A 15,374-nucleotide genomic window follows, 5' to 3' on the forward strand; every position below is an offset into this window, starting at 1 on the left:
TGACCCAATAAAAGTAAATCTGGAATTCAAAATAATCTGGAAAAACAGAACCCAAAAGCAGACCAAAAAACCCATACGATCTACTCTGTGTAACCTCCAGTTCATTCATAATAAATAAATAATCAAAATTATTGCCGAGGTGAAAACAGGTCCTCAGCACCTGACTGATATTAAATACAGGAAATTTTCAGTAATGAAGATTTAAAATACCAGGTGATGCTTAGATATACAAAGCCAGATTGAAGGTGAAGGTAGAGCTACTTTTACATTCAGAATAATGCAATGGGTTTCTAGTTATTGCTTGAATCCACACCAAATGGCCTTTTCAAAGAGCTGTTTCAAACAAGTAGAAATACAGCTTTACAACGGATGAGTCATTACTGGTATAAGTAACACTAAAAAAAAAAAAAGGAATTTAACTGTCATTTTCTGGTTCTTTTTGTGTTCAGATAAATTTTAATAGTTTTTTTTTAAAACAGACTAAGACTAAAATACCTTCCTACTGACTAGCATGTCAGTTTGCAAAGCAGTAAGGTTCAGAAATAAAATCATCAACATATGGAACCCAAAATGTGTAAAGTATAAGCAAAGACTACTTTACTAATTCTTTACGATCTAATGTAAATTATAAAAGGCTTCGTTAATACCAATGCAACACAGATTAAAGCAAATATAAGCAAACAAAAATATCAAGCTTAACAGAAGTGCCTAGATAAGCTTTAAAAATGTCACTGGCTTCTCTTTACGCTCCATTCCACATACGAGCATCTTTCCCTTCCTCTGAGAAAACTGAACAATTTTGCTGCCCCTCGGCTCTTGAAGTGCTCGTTTTTGTGTCACCATTTTCACTCGCCAATTATGTTAATATCTTACACTTACTTCCAACAAGCTACTGACTAATCATTCATTTTCTTCTAATTCCAGTTTAAAATTTTTCTTCAATGTCGTCTAGTATTTTTGGGTTTGTCTTGTTTTCTCCTTTCCCTCTAACATCCACAACTTACCATGCTGCAACTCACCTGCTTTGTGAAATATATTTTTCCAAAATCTTTCAGTACACCAGCGCTTCCTTCCTCTAAAGCTTTGGAAACACGCACCAGTTACTAAATCCCCCCAACTCAAATAGGTTCAAGGACTTTATCACAACTCCTTTCATTTCCCCTCTCTATTCTTCATGTCTAGATCTCTAAATAAAGCTGGGTTTGTGTAATATATATTCATGTTGATGAATAAACACCTTTAGAAGCAAGCTAGCTTCCCACTGTCATTTTAGAGAAACCTAGGACTGATCCTGACCAGATAACATACGTTTAAATATATTAAATGCTGTCTCCTACTAAGAAATTATTGACCAAACCAGGTTTGTTAAAATTTCTTCCAAGCACAAGCTATTTTTATTAGACCAGACAGCCTGATATATTAATCGTGAAGAATGAAAGTGCTTTCTGTTAGAGAACTTGTTATCTTACTTACCTGAAAGCTGCATAGATCACATTAGGTCTATGGAAATATTAGACTTTCAAAGTATGAAAAGCAACGTATGTTAAACGTGTGTATTCAAAACACATTAGAAATATGGGGGTCTGTTTACATGTTACCAAACTCCCTAGTGCTCCAAACCTCAGCTTTTTCCCCTTGCTTATTTTAAGGAATCCACTCGCGGATGGATTTCATCAGGTCCCATGGACATGTGCACGTTCAGGTTCTTAAAATGGTCTCATACCGGATCCTCTCCTACAGTGGGCCTAAGGTTTTCATTCTCACAATCCCTGAATCTGCCTTCCAAGACCTGGGTGTTGTGGTCAGAGCATTTGCCAGTGAAGACTGAAACAAAGTCATTAAGAACCTCAGCCTTCTCCAAATCCAGGGTAGCCAGTTTCCATACACAGTCTTTCTAATAGTTTAAATTAATTTTAGTCAACTATGTGAAATATGTGTGTGGATACACTCATGATTGGAAAAGCGACAATACAAAACTAACCAGTTAGCAAAACTAGCTACGATTTGCAGTCCTGCATGATGGCCTGCTGTTCCTATTGCACCTCCCCTGCAGGAACTGCCTGCAAGCCTGTAACTTGAAGACAAGCAGTAACTAAGTAGCTAATAAATAAGGAGTATACCACTAAAGTAAACAGTACCCTATCTACAATTAGCTAGCACAGACAAGCTGCTGGTGGTAGATGGCTCTCCAAGTTCCCTCAGGCCTTCTCCAGCCCAACTCCCCCCCAGAATCCCTTTAACCAGCATGCTCCTGTTTGACTCCAGGCAAAACAAAACCAAAATCCCCTTTTTTCCTAGTCACTCACTAGAACAGAGTATGTAACAAAAGGAACATCGAGACAAAGACACCACTATCAGACATTTTTACTATATTATTTCTTTGAAAGCAAAATAGAGCCCGTAATATCCAAGACACATTGGAAAACTTCATAAACCTGCATTTAACACACACTGATAGTCCCAAAGACTTGTGGTCAAATAACGTAAGACTTTTCAAAAGCATGAATATGCCAATTTCTAGAAAGAAACACCTGTCTTTACCACTGAAAAAAAACCAAAAGAGAAATAAAGTCCTTCCTACATCAGAATCAGTTAGGGATTAGTAAACCCAAGTTCATGCAGCAGGAAACACAAGGAGATTGACAGGAACACTGACAAACAGTGATCCAACAAAAGCTTATTGCATGCAATTAATGTTCTACGCAAGGCACGTTACTAACTTCAAACAAACTAACCGCTGTGCTAAAGTTAAGCATGTGCACATGTCCCTGCAGGTCTGGAGCTCAAACCCTTAACTTCTCGTGAATGCGGCCAAACAGGACCCATTTTACTATCTGTCTTACAAAGAAAGGATGCACAATACACACTGTTCATGTAAACTTGTAAACAGTTCTTAACAAAGGTGAAAGGCTACTTTCAGCTCAAAGTTTCAATATATTTGAGCCACAATTTTTAATTTTATCATTGGCAAATTTCAGCCAAATTCTGAAGAGGACTGGACAGTAGAAGACTGGTCAACATATGCGGAAGAAGTTTAATTTCCAAATTTAACAAATGTTTGCTCAAAATACTCTTACAATACAGACTAGATTATAGGGACTAAAAAGCCATCATATTCAATGAACAGCAAAGTTCATCACAATAAATTTGCTTGCACCCCAAACTGCTGATATTTTGTCATTTCATAATGACATCACTTAAGAAAACTGTAGAAGGGACCTGGCTCTAAAATTTGTGCACATAAACACATAATATGCATACATGAAATATTCCCGAATTGAAAGCATTCAAACTCACAGTACAATCTTGGAAGATTCGTGTATGGTAAAAGGAAACCATGAAGGGCCTGTCTTCATTAATCTTTATTACACACTGAGCTTTACTTCAATTTGAACTACTTAAAATGAAGGGATTTTTTTTTACTACACATAATAAGACAGCAAGTCCTGAATGAACTTGTTATGACAGGCTTTTTTTTTTTTTTATATTTAATTCAAGAACCACTCCTTTTCTTATCAACAAAGTTTTGCAAGCCAACATCCAACTGTAGCATGATGCATAGTGGTGGCAAGATATATTTAAGGATCCATTTAATAAAGCTCATACATATAACTTCACATTTTCAAAAGAGAGGAGCTTGTCTAATTATTCCAAACTGTTTACTCTGTGTCTCACATCAGTCAATGTAAAAGAAGCTCCCAGAAATATTTAATTACCCCCTACAAAGAGGTTCTTTGAAACAGTCAAGACTTAACAGAAGCAGAGTTTAGATACTGTTCTTTTGAGATGGAGGGAATGGGGGGCAGGACAGGGGCATGACAGACAAAGGAAACTGGGAAAAACGTTTGGTACTACAATTTACAGCAGGTAAAATAACAAAAAGACCTTACCTTCTGGGTAAGGTAATTATGCCCTGGTTTCAGCTGTAACTGTTTGGGTTTTTTCCTCTCCTTCCCAGTAGCTGGTGCAGTGCTATGGTTTTGGCTTTAGTCTGAGAACAATGCTGATAACACACCAATGGTTTAGTTGTTGCTAAGTAATGCTTTTCAGTCTCTCATGCTCTGCCATCTCCCATCCAAATTTATCTCTCACTCTCCCAAAAACATTTTCTGAAGCAAAACCAACCCCATCTGGGTGCTTACAAATTCTGCAATCGCATCCTACTATAACAACTGAAATTATGGTCGAAGATCAGTCAGAAGACTAGTGTCAAATTTCCTTTTCTCCTCTTAAAGAAACCAATCCACTACCCAAAACAACAACAAAAAACTGCAAACCCAATGCTTTCTTACCCCTTGCTGAATTCCAATGCAAAATTACCAAATTGGTTTCAAGGCTTCCCAAAGACTCATGCCAATTCCCCGTTCATTTCAATCTATTCTGTATCTTTTCAGTTGATGATTTTGTTAAGTTTGATTATTTAATACCATCCACTCCAATGGCCAAAATATTTCCTTCATTGTCTTATTCTTTGTCAAAACCTGGACTTTGTCTGTTAACAAGGCTCCAAAGTGTAAATAATTAAAACAGAATTTTCACTGTGCAAGTTAAACCTGTTTATGCTTTTCCATACTAGACAATAGATGAGGTACCACTAGCAGGCAATTTTGAAACTTTTCCTAAAATTATTCTCCTGAGTAACTTTAGAAACATGTTGCAAAATAACTTATCAAAATGTGTACAAGAGAAAAGATCACTCTGTTCATCTAAAAGGCACATTAAGAATTTACAGTTATAAATTGAAAAAAAAAAATCTGACTTTTAGATTTAAGCATCTATAGAAAAAAAAAAATCCAAAACAGAAATTTCATTTTAAAATCCAAAGTTTTCTAACGTTTAAACACACAACACTGTCAAGATGAGAAAGGTGCCATGACCAGGGAAAAAACATCTTTGCATAGTGGGTATTTCAGTCCCCAGAGCCAGTTTAATCATTACCCCCTTTGCAGACACAAATATCAACCACCAGGCTACAAACAGACATGAAATGGTTACTGATCTTTATCATGACTTATCAGGGCAGATGGGGCAGATTTTAACTGTGTATGTTTGATAACTGTCATCACAATTACTGCATTGTTTCCACAAAGACTTCGATCTCCTTAGACCACAAGGCAAGTTCATAAAAGACAGAAGAACCTAAGTCCTGAGTAAGGAATTAGTATGTAGAAATTCAGAATAAAGATCTCAACAGTTACTGATATTATTGTACAGGTGGTCTTGCATTTGAGCAGCAACCTAAATTCTACGGAAATAATGAAAAATCTATTATTTTGAATAAAAAGTTGTAACCTGACCATATTTTGCCAAACTATGCCCTACTATGCAAGTCCTGCAATAGGTTGTCAATACTTCAGAACAGAATGGCTGAGAGCCAGCTGAACACTCCATAAAGAAAAGATGCTATCAATGTAAGTTCAGTTCCAAATCAGCATTTTCACTTATATCACAACATTGCAGAAGCACCTCCGAAAAGGTTCACGATGTCTTCAACTTCTCTTTCTAAACAGTCATACCGATCAATTAGCATTGCTCTTCCATGGATGCTTTGTAGTTTGGTTTTGGTTATTTAATACCTTCAGATATTTTTCTAGTATGCCATGTAGTTACGTCAAGCTGTCTCCTAACACTTTCTGGTTATGAAGATGATTTATGAGTTCATTAATATAATTTCCTCAAATCAAGTAGAGGACATTTTTATATTTTTCTTGTAGAATTCTTTAATTTGCTCTTTCTGTCATCTCTAGGAATCAAACATGTTGATCATGTATTTATTTCCTAAATTTTGACTTCACAGGAGTTTATAGTATTCAAGACTACAAGAAACAAAAAACCCCACAAAGATTATCAAATCATGAAGTCATTCAGGTTGGAAGGGACAACAGGAGAGGTCATCTAACCCAATATCAGATCAGCCTGTGTAAGGCTTTTTGAAGTCAGGGAAACTGTTTTGAAGGAAGGACTACAAGCTACTGCATTTTCTTCAGTGTCCATTAAAAAAAAAACAACCAAAATAACAAACAAGCAGCAGGATACACTGAAAAGAAAACATGATTCAACAAGATGTATTCATTGAATGAAGGAAACGGGGTGAAAAAAAAAAAAAAAGCATTGCTCATCTCTTTTCATCTAAACACTTAAAGAGTATATACATTATGTGGAAGCTTGTGGAATATTTAAAAATGTGAACATTTATAAATTAAGAGTGAAAAAGGAACAGATTAAAGCAGCCAAATTGAGAAACAAATTTCTGAGATAAACAAGGGTAGTTTTTTGGTTATTTTTATTAAAAAAAAATAATCTCAATTTCTGAGCGTCAATGGCACAAAATCAGGATGCTAAATGTTACCACTGAGCATTAACTTGCTGAGTATAAACTCTTCAGAATACCAATAAAGAATGAAAATGCAACAGAAATTCAGATACTGTCCTGGGTTCAGCTGTAAATTGTTTTTCTCCTTCTTAGTAGCTGGTGCAGTGCTGTGTGTCAGCTTTATTCTGAGAACAATGCTGATAACACACCAGTGGTTTAGTTGTTGCTAAGTAATGCTTATCCCAGTCAAAGATTTTACCGTCTCTCATGCTCTGCCAGTGAGGAGGGGCACAGGAAGCCGGGAAGAAGCAGAGACAGGACACTTGACCCAAACTAGCCAAAGGGGTATTCCATACCACAGCACATCACGCCCAGTATATAAACTGGGGGGAGTCACCCAAAAAGGGCAGATAGCTGCTCGTGTCGGGCTGGGTATCGATTGACAGGTGGCAAGCAATTGTATTGTGCATCACGTGGGTTTATTGTGTTTTTTTTTCCCTTCCCTTTTTGGTTTGATACTCTCTCCCCTTGTTATTTCCCTTATCATCATTACTATTATTAGTGGTAGCAGTAGCAGTTTTGTATTCTACCTTAGTTACGGAACTGTTCTTATGTCCTGGGTTCAGCTATAGCAGTCATTTTTCTTCTTCTTCTTAGTAGCTGGTGCAGTGCTGTGTTTTTGACTTTCAGCCTGGGAACAGCGCTGATAACGCTAATGTTTTTAGTTGCTGCTCAGTAATGTTTACTCTGACCAAGGACTTTCTGAGTCTCATGCTCTGCCAGGGAGGAGGGGAAGCCGGGAGGAAGCAGAGACAGGACACCTGACCTAAACTAGCCAAAGAGGTATTCCATACCACAGCACATCATGCTTAGTATATAAACCGTGGGGGCAGTTACCCAGAAGGGCTAGATCGCTGTTCGAGTCGGGCTGGGTATCGGTCGGCAGGTCATGAGCAGTTGTATTCTCTCCCTTTGTTATTTCCCTTTTCATTATTATTATTGGTGGTAGCATTAGTGGTTTGGTGTTATACCTTAGTTACTGGACTGTTCTTATCTCAACCCATGGGAGTTACATTCTTTGAATTCTCCTCCCCACACCTCTGGGAGCGGGAGGAGGAAGAGGGGGGGAGTGAGCGAGAAACTGCGTGGTTATGGGTTGCTGGCTAGGCTTAAACAATGACAGTTCTTTCTGGTGCCCAATGTGGGGCACAAAGGCTTGAGATAGCGACAGATCTGAGCAGAGTGTGTCAAATCATATTTGTGATGAGCATTCATTGTTTCAGATAAATAGTCACTCGTTGCAATGTTCATTTATTTGCTCTCAGAGCTGTTGCGCTTGATCTCAGAGTTTCCTTATGTCAGGTCTTACTTGCAGCCAGTATTTGCTGCCTTAATGTTTATCGGCTTTGGGGCCTAGGGTAAGGTTCTCATTTCGCTGTACTTTACGGTAATGACTTGTGACACAATAGAATCCTTGATCATGAAACTTGGTCTAGCATGCATTCTCAGCACGGCCATCACCTCTATACTTTGGGAGGCATGTAATGGGAATTTCTAACAATTACAATTCTTTTTCCCCCACCTCGGAGGGTCAACCTATGAAGGTGCATGCCCTCACACCCTCTGCTCCCCCACCAGGCTATTTACAGAAGCATTTGAGAATTTTAAAGGTTTTGAATATCCTTTCAAAGCCCCTGAAACCAGCCTGCTCCTTTTGCTGGGAGCCAGCACGTTGCTGAATATGCTGCATGTGCTCTCCCATGGCCATACCACCCTGAGAATGCCCAATCTCACCTGATCTCGTAACTTAAGCAGGGTTGTCTGGGGGTGGATGACGACATAGGAGGACCACTAAGAGATCTTCCCTGAGGCTGGACAGTCATGAGTGGCAGGGTGCATGGGATCGTATAGGCAAGCACCTGGGCCAGTGAGCCCCTCCAGTGCTTTGGAACTTCACCCCTGAACTAGTGCAAAATTTGGAAAAACTAGTAAACCCCTTAGACAAGGTGTGCTGTCAACCTGGCAATACCAGAGAGGAACAACTCACCACAGCGTTCTGGGGCTTGGCCTACAGAGCCCTGCTCAACACTATCCGGTGCCCTCAAGGGTAAAAAGATCTCTCTCAATCTGATGGCAAAACAACAGATGACACAGCTGCTCCATCCCAAGCAACAAGCACAGCACCTACCCCAGCCCCAGTGACAACCACAACAGCTACTCCATCTCCAACAACAGGCACTGCAGCCACTCCAACCCCAGTGACAGACACGGCAGCCACTCCAAGCCCAGTTGCAGGCACTGCAACAGTACCAAAGGACCAATCTGTGCAAATATTACTTGCCCATACAAGCAAGGGGGAAAGCAAACAAAAAGCACAAAAAGCAACTCGTGCAGAGAAGGAAGATGAAGACTCAATGCCAGAACTAGAGGTGTGACATCTGAACAGGAATAACGAGAGGACACAGCACAACAAACAGAGGAAGAGGCAGAACAAGAGGTAACTTCACTATCCCATACCTTGACTGAGATGTGGAATATGCCAAAAGATTTCAGCCGCATTCCAAATGAGCACATCGTCACCTGGATGCTCTGATGCTGGGACAGTGGGGCCGACAGACATGAACTAGAGGGTAAGGAAGCCAAGCAGCTGGGATCACTTTCTAGGGCAGGGGAAACTGACAAAGGGATTGCGAAAGAGAAATGAGTCCTCAAACTCTTGAGGTGGCTTTTGGCAGCTGTGAAGGAAAGGTATCCCTACAAGGATGATGTTATATGTCGCCCAGGCAAGTGGACCATGACAGAGCAAGGCCTCCAGTACCTGAGGGAATTAGCCATTCTAGAGATGATCTATCGTAGGCCAGATGCCGGGAATGAACCCACAGATACAGATGAAATCCAATGTACACAACCCATGTCATGGAAATTTACATGCAGCGTGCCATCATCGTATGCCAACTCATTGGCAACATTGACGTGGTGTCCTGGGTTCAGCAGTAGCAGTCATGTTTTTTCCTTTGTGGTAGCTGGTACAGTGCTGTGTTTTGACTTCCAGCCTGAGAACAGTGTTGGTGAAGTCGATGTTTTCAGTTGTTGCTAAGTGATGTTTACCCTGACCAAGGACTTTGTGAGGCTCATGCTCTGCCAGGGAGGAGGGGAAGCCGGGAGGAAGCAGAGACGGGGCGCCTGACCCGGGCTAGCCAGGGAGGTATTCCATACCACAGCACGTCATGGCCGGGGTGGGGGGTGACTGGGAGTTACCCGGAAGGACACGGGCTTCCGGGTGGAACTCGTTTTCTTGGCCGGTGGTATCGTATTCTCTTCCCTTGTTATTTTCCCTTATCATTGTTATAGTTGATAGTAACGGTGGTGATTTGTGTACATTGGTTGCTGGACTGTTCTTGTCTCAACCCGTGGGAGTTGCATTTTTTCGATCCTCCTCCCCGTTCCTCCGGGAGTGGGGGAGAACCCCGGGGGGGGGGGGGGGGGGGACAGGGACCTCGATTGTTGTCAGCTCGGCACCACTCACTGGGAGTGAGTGAACAAGTTACCTGACTGGGTTTAAACCATGACACCTGGAGTGAGGCAGCACCACCAACAGTGGATGAAGCGACTCGTCAACTCCGAGAGTTCAAAGACAATGTCACCCCTTCCATCATTTCAACGGTGGAAAAACTGTCCCAGAAGGACAAACAATTGAGAAATGATCTATCCAGCTCCCCATGTGTACAGACCTGCATCTCAGCTATTACCAGAAGGCACCCTATTGCCCAAGAAGGAAGATATAGGAAGGACACGCCATGGGCCACCCTATGGTTTTATCTTTGGGATCACAGAAAAGACATGAGAAAGTGGGGTGGAAAACCTACCTCACTTCTGGATGAATGGGTGCTGAATTAGAGAACAAGTCAAGGATGATCCTACCAAGAAAGTTGCTGCTCCAGTCTCCAGTGAGTAGTTTCCCAGATGGAGTAAAAGACGTAATTTTACCCCAATTCCTATGAGAAGGAATGATAATCTCTTTGTAAAAGAAGTAAAAGGAGAGCCTTATGGTTGCTATTAGAGGAGCCCTGCCTCCAGCCAGGTGGAGGAGAGGGACAATCAGGTTTAATGGACTGTGTGGACCACATGGCCTGGCACATCAGTCCCACAGAAGTATAAGGCTCTAGTAGACACTGGTGCACAGTGTACCCTGATGCCATCAAGTTACCAAGGGGTGGAACCCGTTTGTATTTCTGGAGTGACAGGAGGATCCCAAAAGTTAATTGTACTGGAGGCTGAAATCAGCCTAACTGGGAAGGCGTGGCAAATGCACCCTGTTGTGACTGATGCAGAGCTGCAGAGGATCCTTCTGTTGTGGGGTTGCTGAAGTTTGAAGAACAGTAAGCATCAATCGCAACCACAGCAGCGCACCGGCGGCAATACCATGCCAACCAAGACTCCCTCATTCCCATCCATCAGCTGATGTGCAGACAGGAGAGCCAAGGACTGATCAGCAGGAACCGCTCACCCTTTAATAGACCCATATGCCTAGTGTGAAACTCTAACGGAGAGGGGAAACTAACAGTAGACTATTGTGGCCTGAATGAAGTCACACCACCATTGAGTGCTGCCGTACTGGACATGCTAGAACTTCAGTATGAACTGGAGTCAAAGGCAGCCAAGTGGAATGCCACAAATGATATTGCCAATGCATTCTTCTCAATTCCTTTGGCAGCAGAGTGCAGGCCACATTTCACTTTTACTTGGAGGGGTGTGGAGGCAGTGTTCTCACAGGGGAATAGATAATTGGTACATAAACTCTGAAAATCCTGAAAGATACAGCAAGGCCATGAGAGGCCTGAGGAAGCCTAAACAATCAAGACAAGAACAAGCTGGATTTCACCGAGTTAATGAGAACTGTGGACTGTTGGCAAGCTTTCGAGGTCAAGTTCCCACACCTGTGCTTAACCAATTATATGCTAGTTGTAAAGGGTCTTCAAGACATGTATCCAATCATAATATGCCAAATCACTGTAACTGCATGTAAAAAACAGTCTTTAAGGGGTTAAGGCTTTGTAATAAATGGCTTTTGTCTGATCATATTAATCTCTGACTGAGTCCATATATTTTCTGCGGCAGAGGGGCATCCAGTACACTTGGGATTGACTGCCCCAGGGGTGGAAACAAAGCCCTACTATCTGCCATGGACTAATCCAGACTGCACTGGAACAGAGGCAAGATCCGGAACACCTGCAATACACTAATGACATTATCGGGTGGGGCGATAGAGGGGAAGAAGTTTTTAAGAAAGGGAGGAAAATAATCCCGGGAAAAGCCGGGAGCAGCAGCAGGAGTCTCCTAGAACTGTCCTCACGTCACCATCGACTGAACCGGACTTCCTTCCAATTGTCACCCCAAGAAAGAATGAACTTTAATGAAACCAGATGAGCTCAGCAGTGACCAGATGAGTTCAGTGGTGCCGTCAGCAGGCAACAGTCCAACACTACGCACTGTCTCTTTTTCTGCTGTCCTGAAAGACTGTTAGGACAGGTGAAACATGACGTGGACTGAATGAACTCAGCGAACTTTATAGGGATGATCCATGGACTAAAGAATGATATCTGTCTATGTGTGTCTGTGTATAAATATATAAAGAGAGAAAAAGGGATGATATATTGAAAAATTTGGGACATGAGCATGATCTCAATGGTATCGAATAAGGGGTGGATACTGTCCTGGTTTCAGCTGTAACAGCTGTTTGTCTCCTTCTTAGTAGCTGTTGGAGTGCTGTGTTTTCAACTTCAGTCTGAAAACAATGCTGATAAAACACCAGTGTTTTAGTTGTTGCGACATAATGCTTACTCTGATCAAAGACTTTTCAGTCTCTCATGCTCTGCCAGAAGGAGGGGAACAAGGAGCTAGGAGGAAGAAGATACAAGACTCCTGACCATTGAAATACTCTTGAAAGAATATTATCTTAGTTTGTTCTATGACATGTATGAAATTTCAGTCTTTGGAATTAAACACAGACATGGATCAATAAAATAATGCAGTTATATAGAGGAGGAACAGCAAGAGTGACACACACTATTTAAACTAAAAAAAATGAACAAAATTTTAAAGGAAAAAAAGAGAAGTCTAGAAACTCAGTAACTATAAAGCCTCAAAAAAAAAACAACATAAGAATTTACTGAATTGTGTTTAAATACTGGAAGTGCAGCCTAGGATTTTCAAATGGCATGGAAACCCTGGCATCTATTAAATTTTAAAGGCAATTGTGAAAATTATTTCAGGAAGTTATTTTGACTATGTTAACCATTGTCTCCTATACAACCAAGAATTCATCACATTCAGATGTGATGAGAAACTAACAGTAGACTATTGTGACGTGAATGAAGTCACACCAACATTGAGTGCTGCCGTACCGGACATGCTAGAACTTCAGTATGAACTAGAGTCAAAAGCAGCCAAGTGGAATGCCACAAATGATATTGCTAATGCATTCTTCTCAATTCCTTTGGCAGCAGAGTGCAGGCCACAGTTTGCTTTTACTTGGAGGGGTGTCCAGTACACTTGGAATTGACTGCCCCAGGGGTGGAAACACAGCCCTACCATCTTCCATGGACTGATCCAGACTGCACTGGAACAGAGGCAAGATCCAGAACACCTGCAATACACTGATGACATTATCGTGTGGGGTGATACAGGGGAAGAAGTTTTTAAGAAAGGGAGGAAAATAATCCAAATCCTGCTGAAAGCCAGTTTTGCCATAAAACGGAGTGAGGTCAAGGGGCCTGCATAGGAGATTCGGTATTTGGGAATACAATGTCAAAATGGAGGTCGCTAGATCCCCACAGATGTGATCAACAAGATAACAGCAATATCTCCACCAACTAATAAGAAAGAAACACAAGCTTTCTTGGGTGTTGTGGGGTTCTGAAGAATGCACATCCCAAATAACATTCTGATTGTAAGCCCTCTGCATCACGTGACCTGGAAGAAGAGTGATTTCAAATGGGGCCCTGAGCAACAACAAGCCTTTGAAAAAATTAAACGAGAGAGAGTTCATACTCCAACTGAAAAAGAGATACTGGAAGCCTATGAAGGTGTTTGAGCTGCTTCGGAAGTGACTGGCACTGAAGCACAGCTCCTCCTGGCACCCCAGTTTCCCATACTGGGCTGGGTTTATCTGTTTTCGGGTTTAGTGCAGCTGCTTTGCTTGGGGGTTGAGTATCACCGGTAGCAGTGTTGTCTGCTGCTTTGCCACACGATCCAGGGACATTTCTTTCCTGCTCCTTACAGAACAGGGCCCTATGGGCATAGGCCAAGCCCCAGGATGTTGCATCGAGTTGTCCCTCTCTCATATTGCCAGGACAATGGCACACCTCCTCTAATTGTACTGCTAATTTTTCCAGATTCCGCATTTGTTCAGGAGTGAAATTCCAGAGCACTGCAGAGGCCAACTGTCTTAAGTGCTTGCCCATACAATCCTACACATGCCACTCATGACTTTCCAGCCTTGCTGGAAGATCTCTTGGTAATATTCTTAAATAGTCATTTAATCTTACACAAGAACCGAGCTGGATCCTGCTTAGCTTTGAGATCGGACAAATCGGTCATTCTCAGAGTGGTCACGCCATAGGCAAAACTTAGAGAACATATGCAGCAGCAAGCTGGTTCACAGCAAAAGGAGCAGGCTGCTTTCAAGTGCATTGAAAGGATACTCAAGATCTTTAACTTTTCTGGAATCTACTGTAAATGGCCTGATGGGGGAGCTGAGGGTGAGAGGGAATATCTCCTTCGTATGTTTACCCCCTGAGGAAAGACGTGTTAAAAATTCCCCTTATATGCCTGCCATAGCAAAAAGGTGATGACCACACTGGAGACGCATAACAACCCAGTTTCATGATCAATGAGCCTATTGTATTACAAGTCATTACCATGAAGTACAGTGAAACGAGAACCTTAGCCCAGGTCCCAAAGCTGATAAACGTTAAAACAGCAAATACTGGCTGCAAGTATGTCATGACAGGCTGACACTCTGAGATCAAGAGCAACAACTCCGAGAGCAAATAAATCAACACTGTAATGAGTGACTATAAATCCAATGCTTATCACAAATACGATTAGACACACTCTGGTCAGAACTGTCGCTATCTCAAACCTCTGAGCCCCACGTTGGGCGTCACAAAGGACTGTCATGGTTTGAGCCCTGCTGGTAACTCAGAACCACACAGCCACTCACTCACTACCCCCTTCTTCCTCCTCTTGCTCTTGGAGGTATGGGGAGGAGAACTGAAAGAATGTAATTCCCACATAAAAAAAAAAAGTATAATATAAAAAAGTATAATATAAAACCACTACTGCTACAACCAATAATAATAATGATAAGGGAAATAACAAGGGAAGAGAATACAACAGCACACCACCCACCGACCAATACCCACCCCGACCCAAGCAGCGATCTAGCCCTTCTGGGTAACTGCAACCAGTTTATATAGCAGGCATGAAGTGCTGTGGTATGGGATACCTCTTTGGCTAGTTTGGGTCAGGTGTCCTGTCTCTGCTTCCTCCCGGCTTCCCCTCCTCCCCGGCAGAGCATGAGACTCAGAAAGTCCTTGGTCAGAGTAAGCATTACTTAGCAACAACTGAAAACATCGCTGTTATCAGTGTTGTTCCCAGGCTGAAAGTCAAAAACACAGCACTGCACCAACTACTAAGGAGAAATATGACTTCTACTGCTGAACCCAGGACACCTATCATGCATCATGTTCTGAGAAAATCGAATGGTACAGTGGGCTGTTAAAAACTACACTGAGAACAATGGCAATGGCTTGTGGGACCTTAAAGCATTGGGATACACACTTCCCAAAGGCCACCTGGTTGGTCAACACCAGAGGATCTGCCAACAGGGCTGGCCCAGCCCAGTCAGAACTTTTACATGCTGTAGAAGGGGATAAAGTTCCTTTGGTGCACATAAAGAATTTGCTGGGGAACACAGTCTGGGTTATTCCTGCTTCAGGTAAAGGCAAACCCAGTCATGGGACTACTTTTGCTCAGGGATCCGGATATAGTTGATCGG

The 15,374-nt window shown here is 41.9% G+C and overlaps 2 protein-coding genes across 3 annotated transcripts in view; both read right to left on the reverse strand.

Annotated features, from left to right (window-relative positions):
• The window catches only part of LOC133279422 (transcription initiation factor TFIID subunit 4-like), a 243,767-nt gene that overhangs the window by 59,028 nt on the left and 169,365 nt on the right, over positions 1-15,374 (reverse strand). The window lies entirely within an intron of this gene.
• Positions 1-15,374, reverse strand: part of LOC133279421 (granule associated Rac and RHOG effector protein 1-like) — a 340,966-nt gene that overhangs the window by 28,490 nt on the left and 297,102 nt on the right. The window contains exon 13 of one of the 2 annotated variants that reach the window (XR_009746886.1): positions 14,972-15,048. The exons of the other annotated variant lie outside the window; for it this stretch is intronic. The gene's annotated coding sequence lies outside the window, so the exon portion shown is untranslated. Of the gene's footprint in view, positions 1-14,971; positions 15,049-15,374 lie in introns of those variants that run through there. 2 annotated transcript variants of the gene reach the window in all.

The sequence above is a fragment of the Pezoporus flaviventris genome, unplaced genomic scaffold, assembly GCF_033815535.1.
Source record: "Pezoporus flaviventris isolate CSIRO_AGI_PZ_B2104156 unplaced genomic scaffold, CSIRO_AGI_Pfla_v1 ptg000077l, whole genome shotgun sequence".
NCBI lineage: Eukaryota > Metazoa > Chordata > Aves > Psittaciformes > Psittacidae > Pezoporus > Pezoporus flaviventris.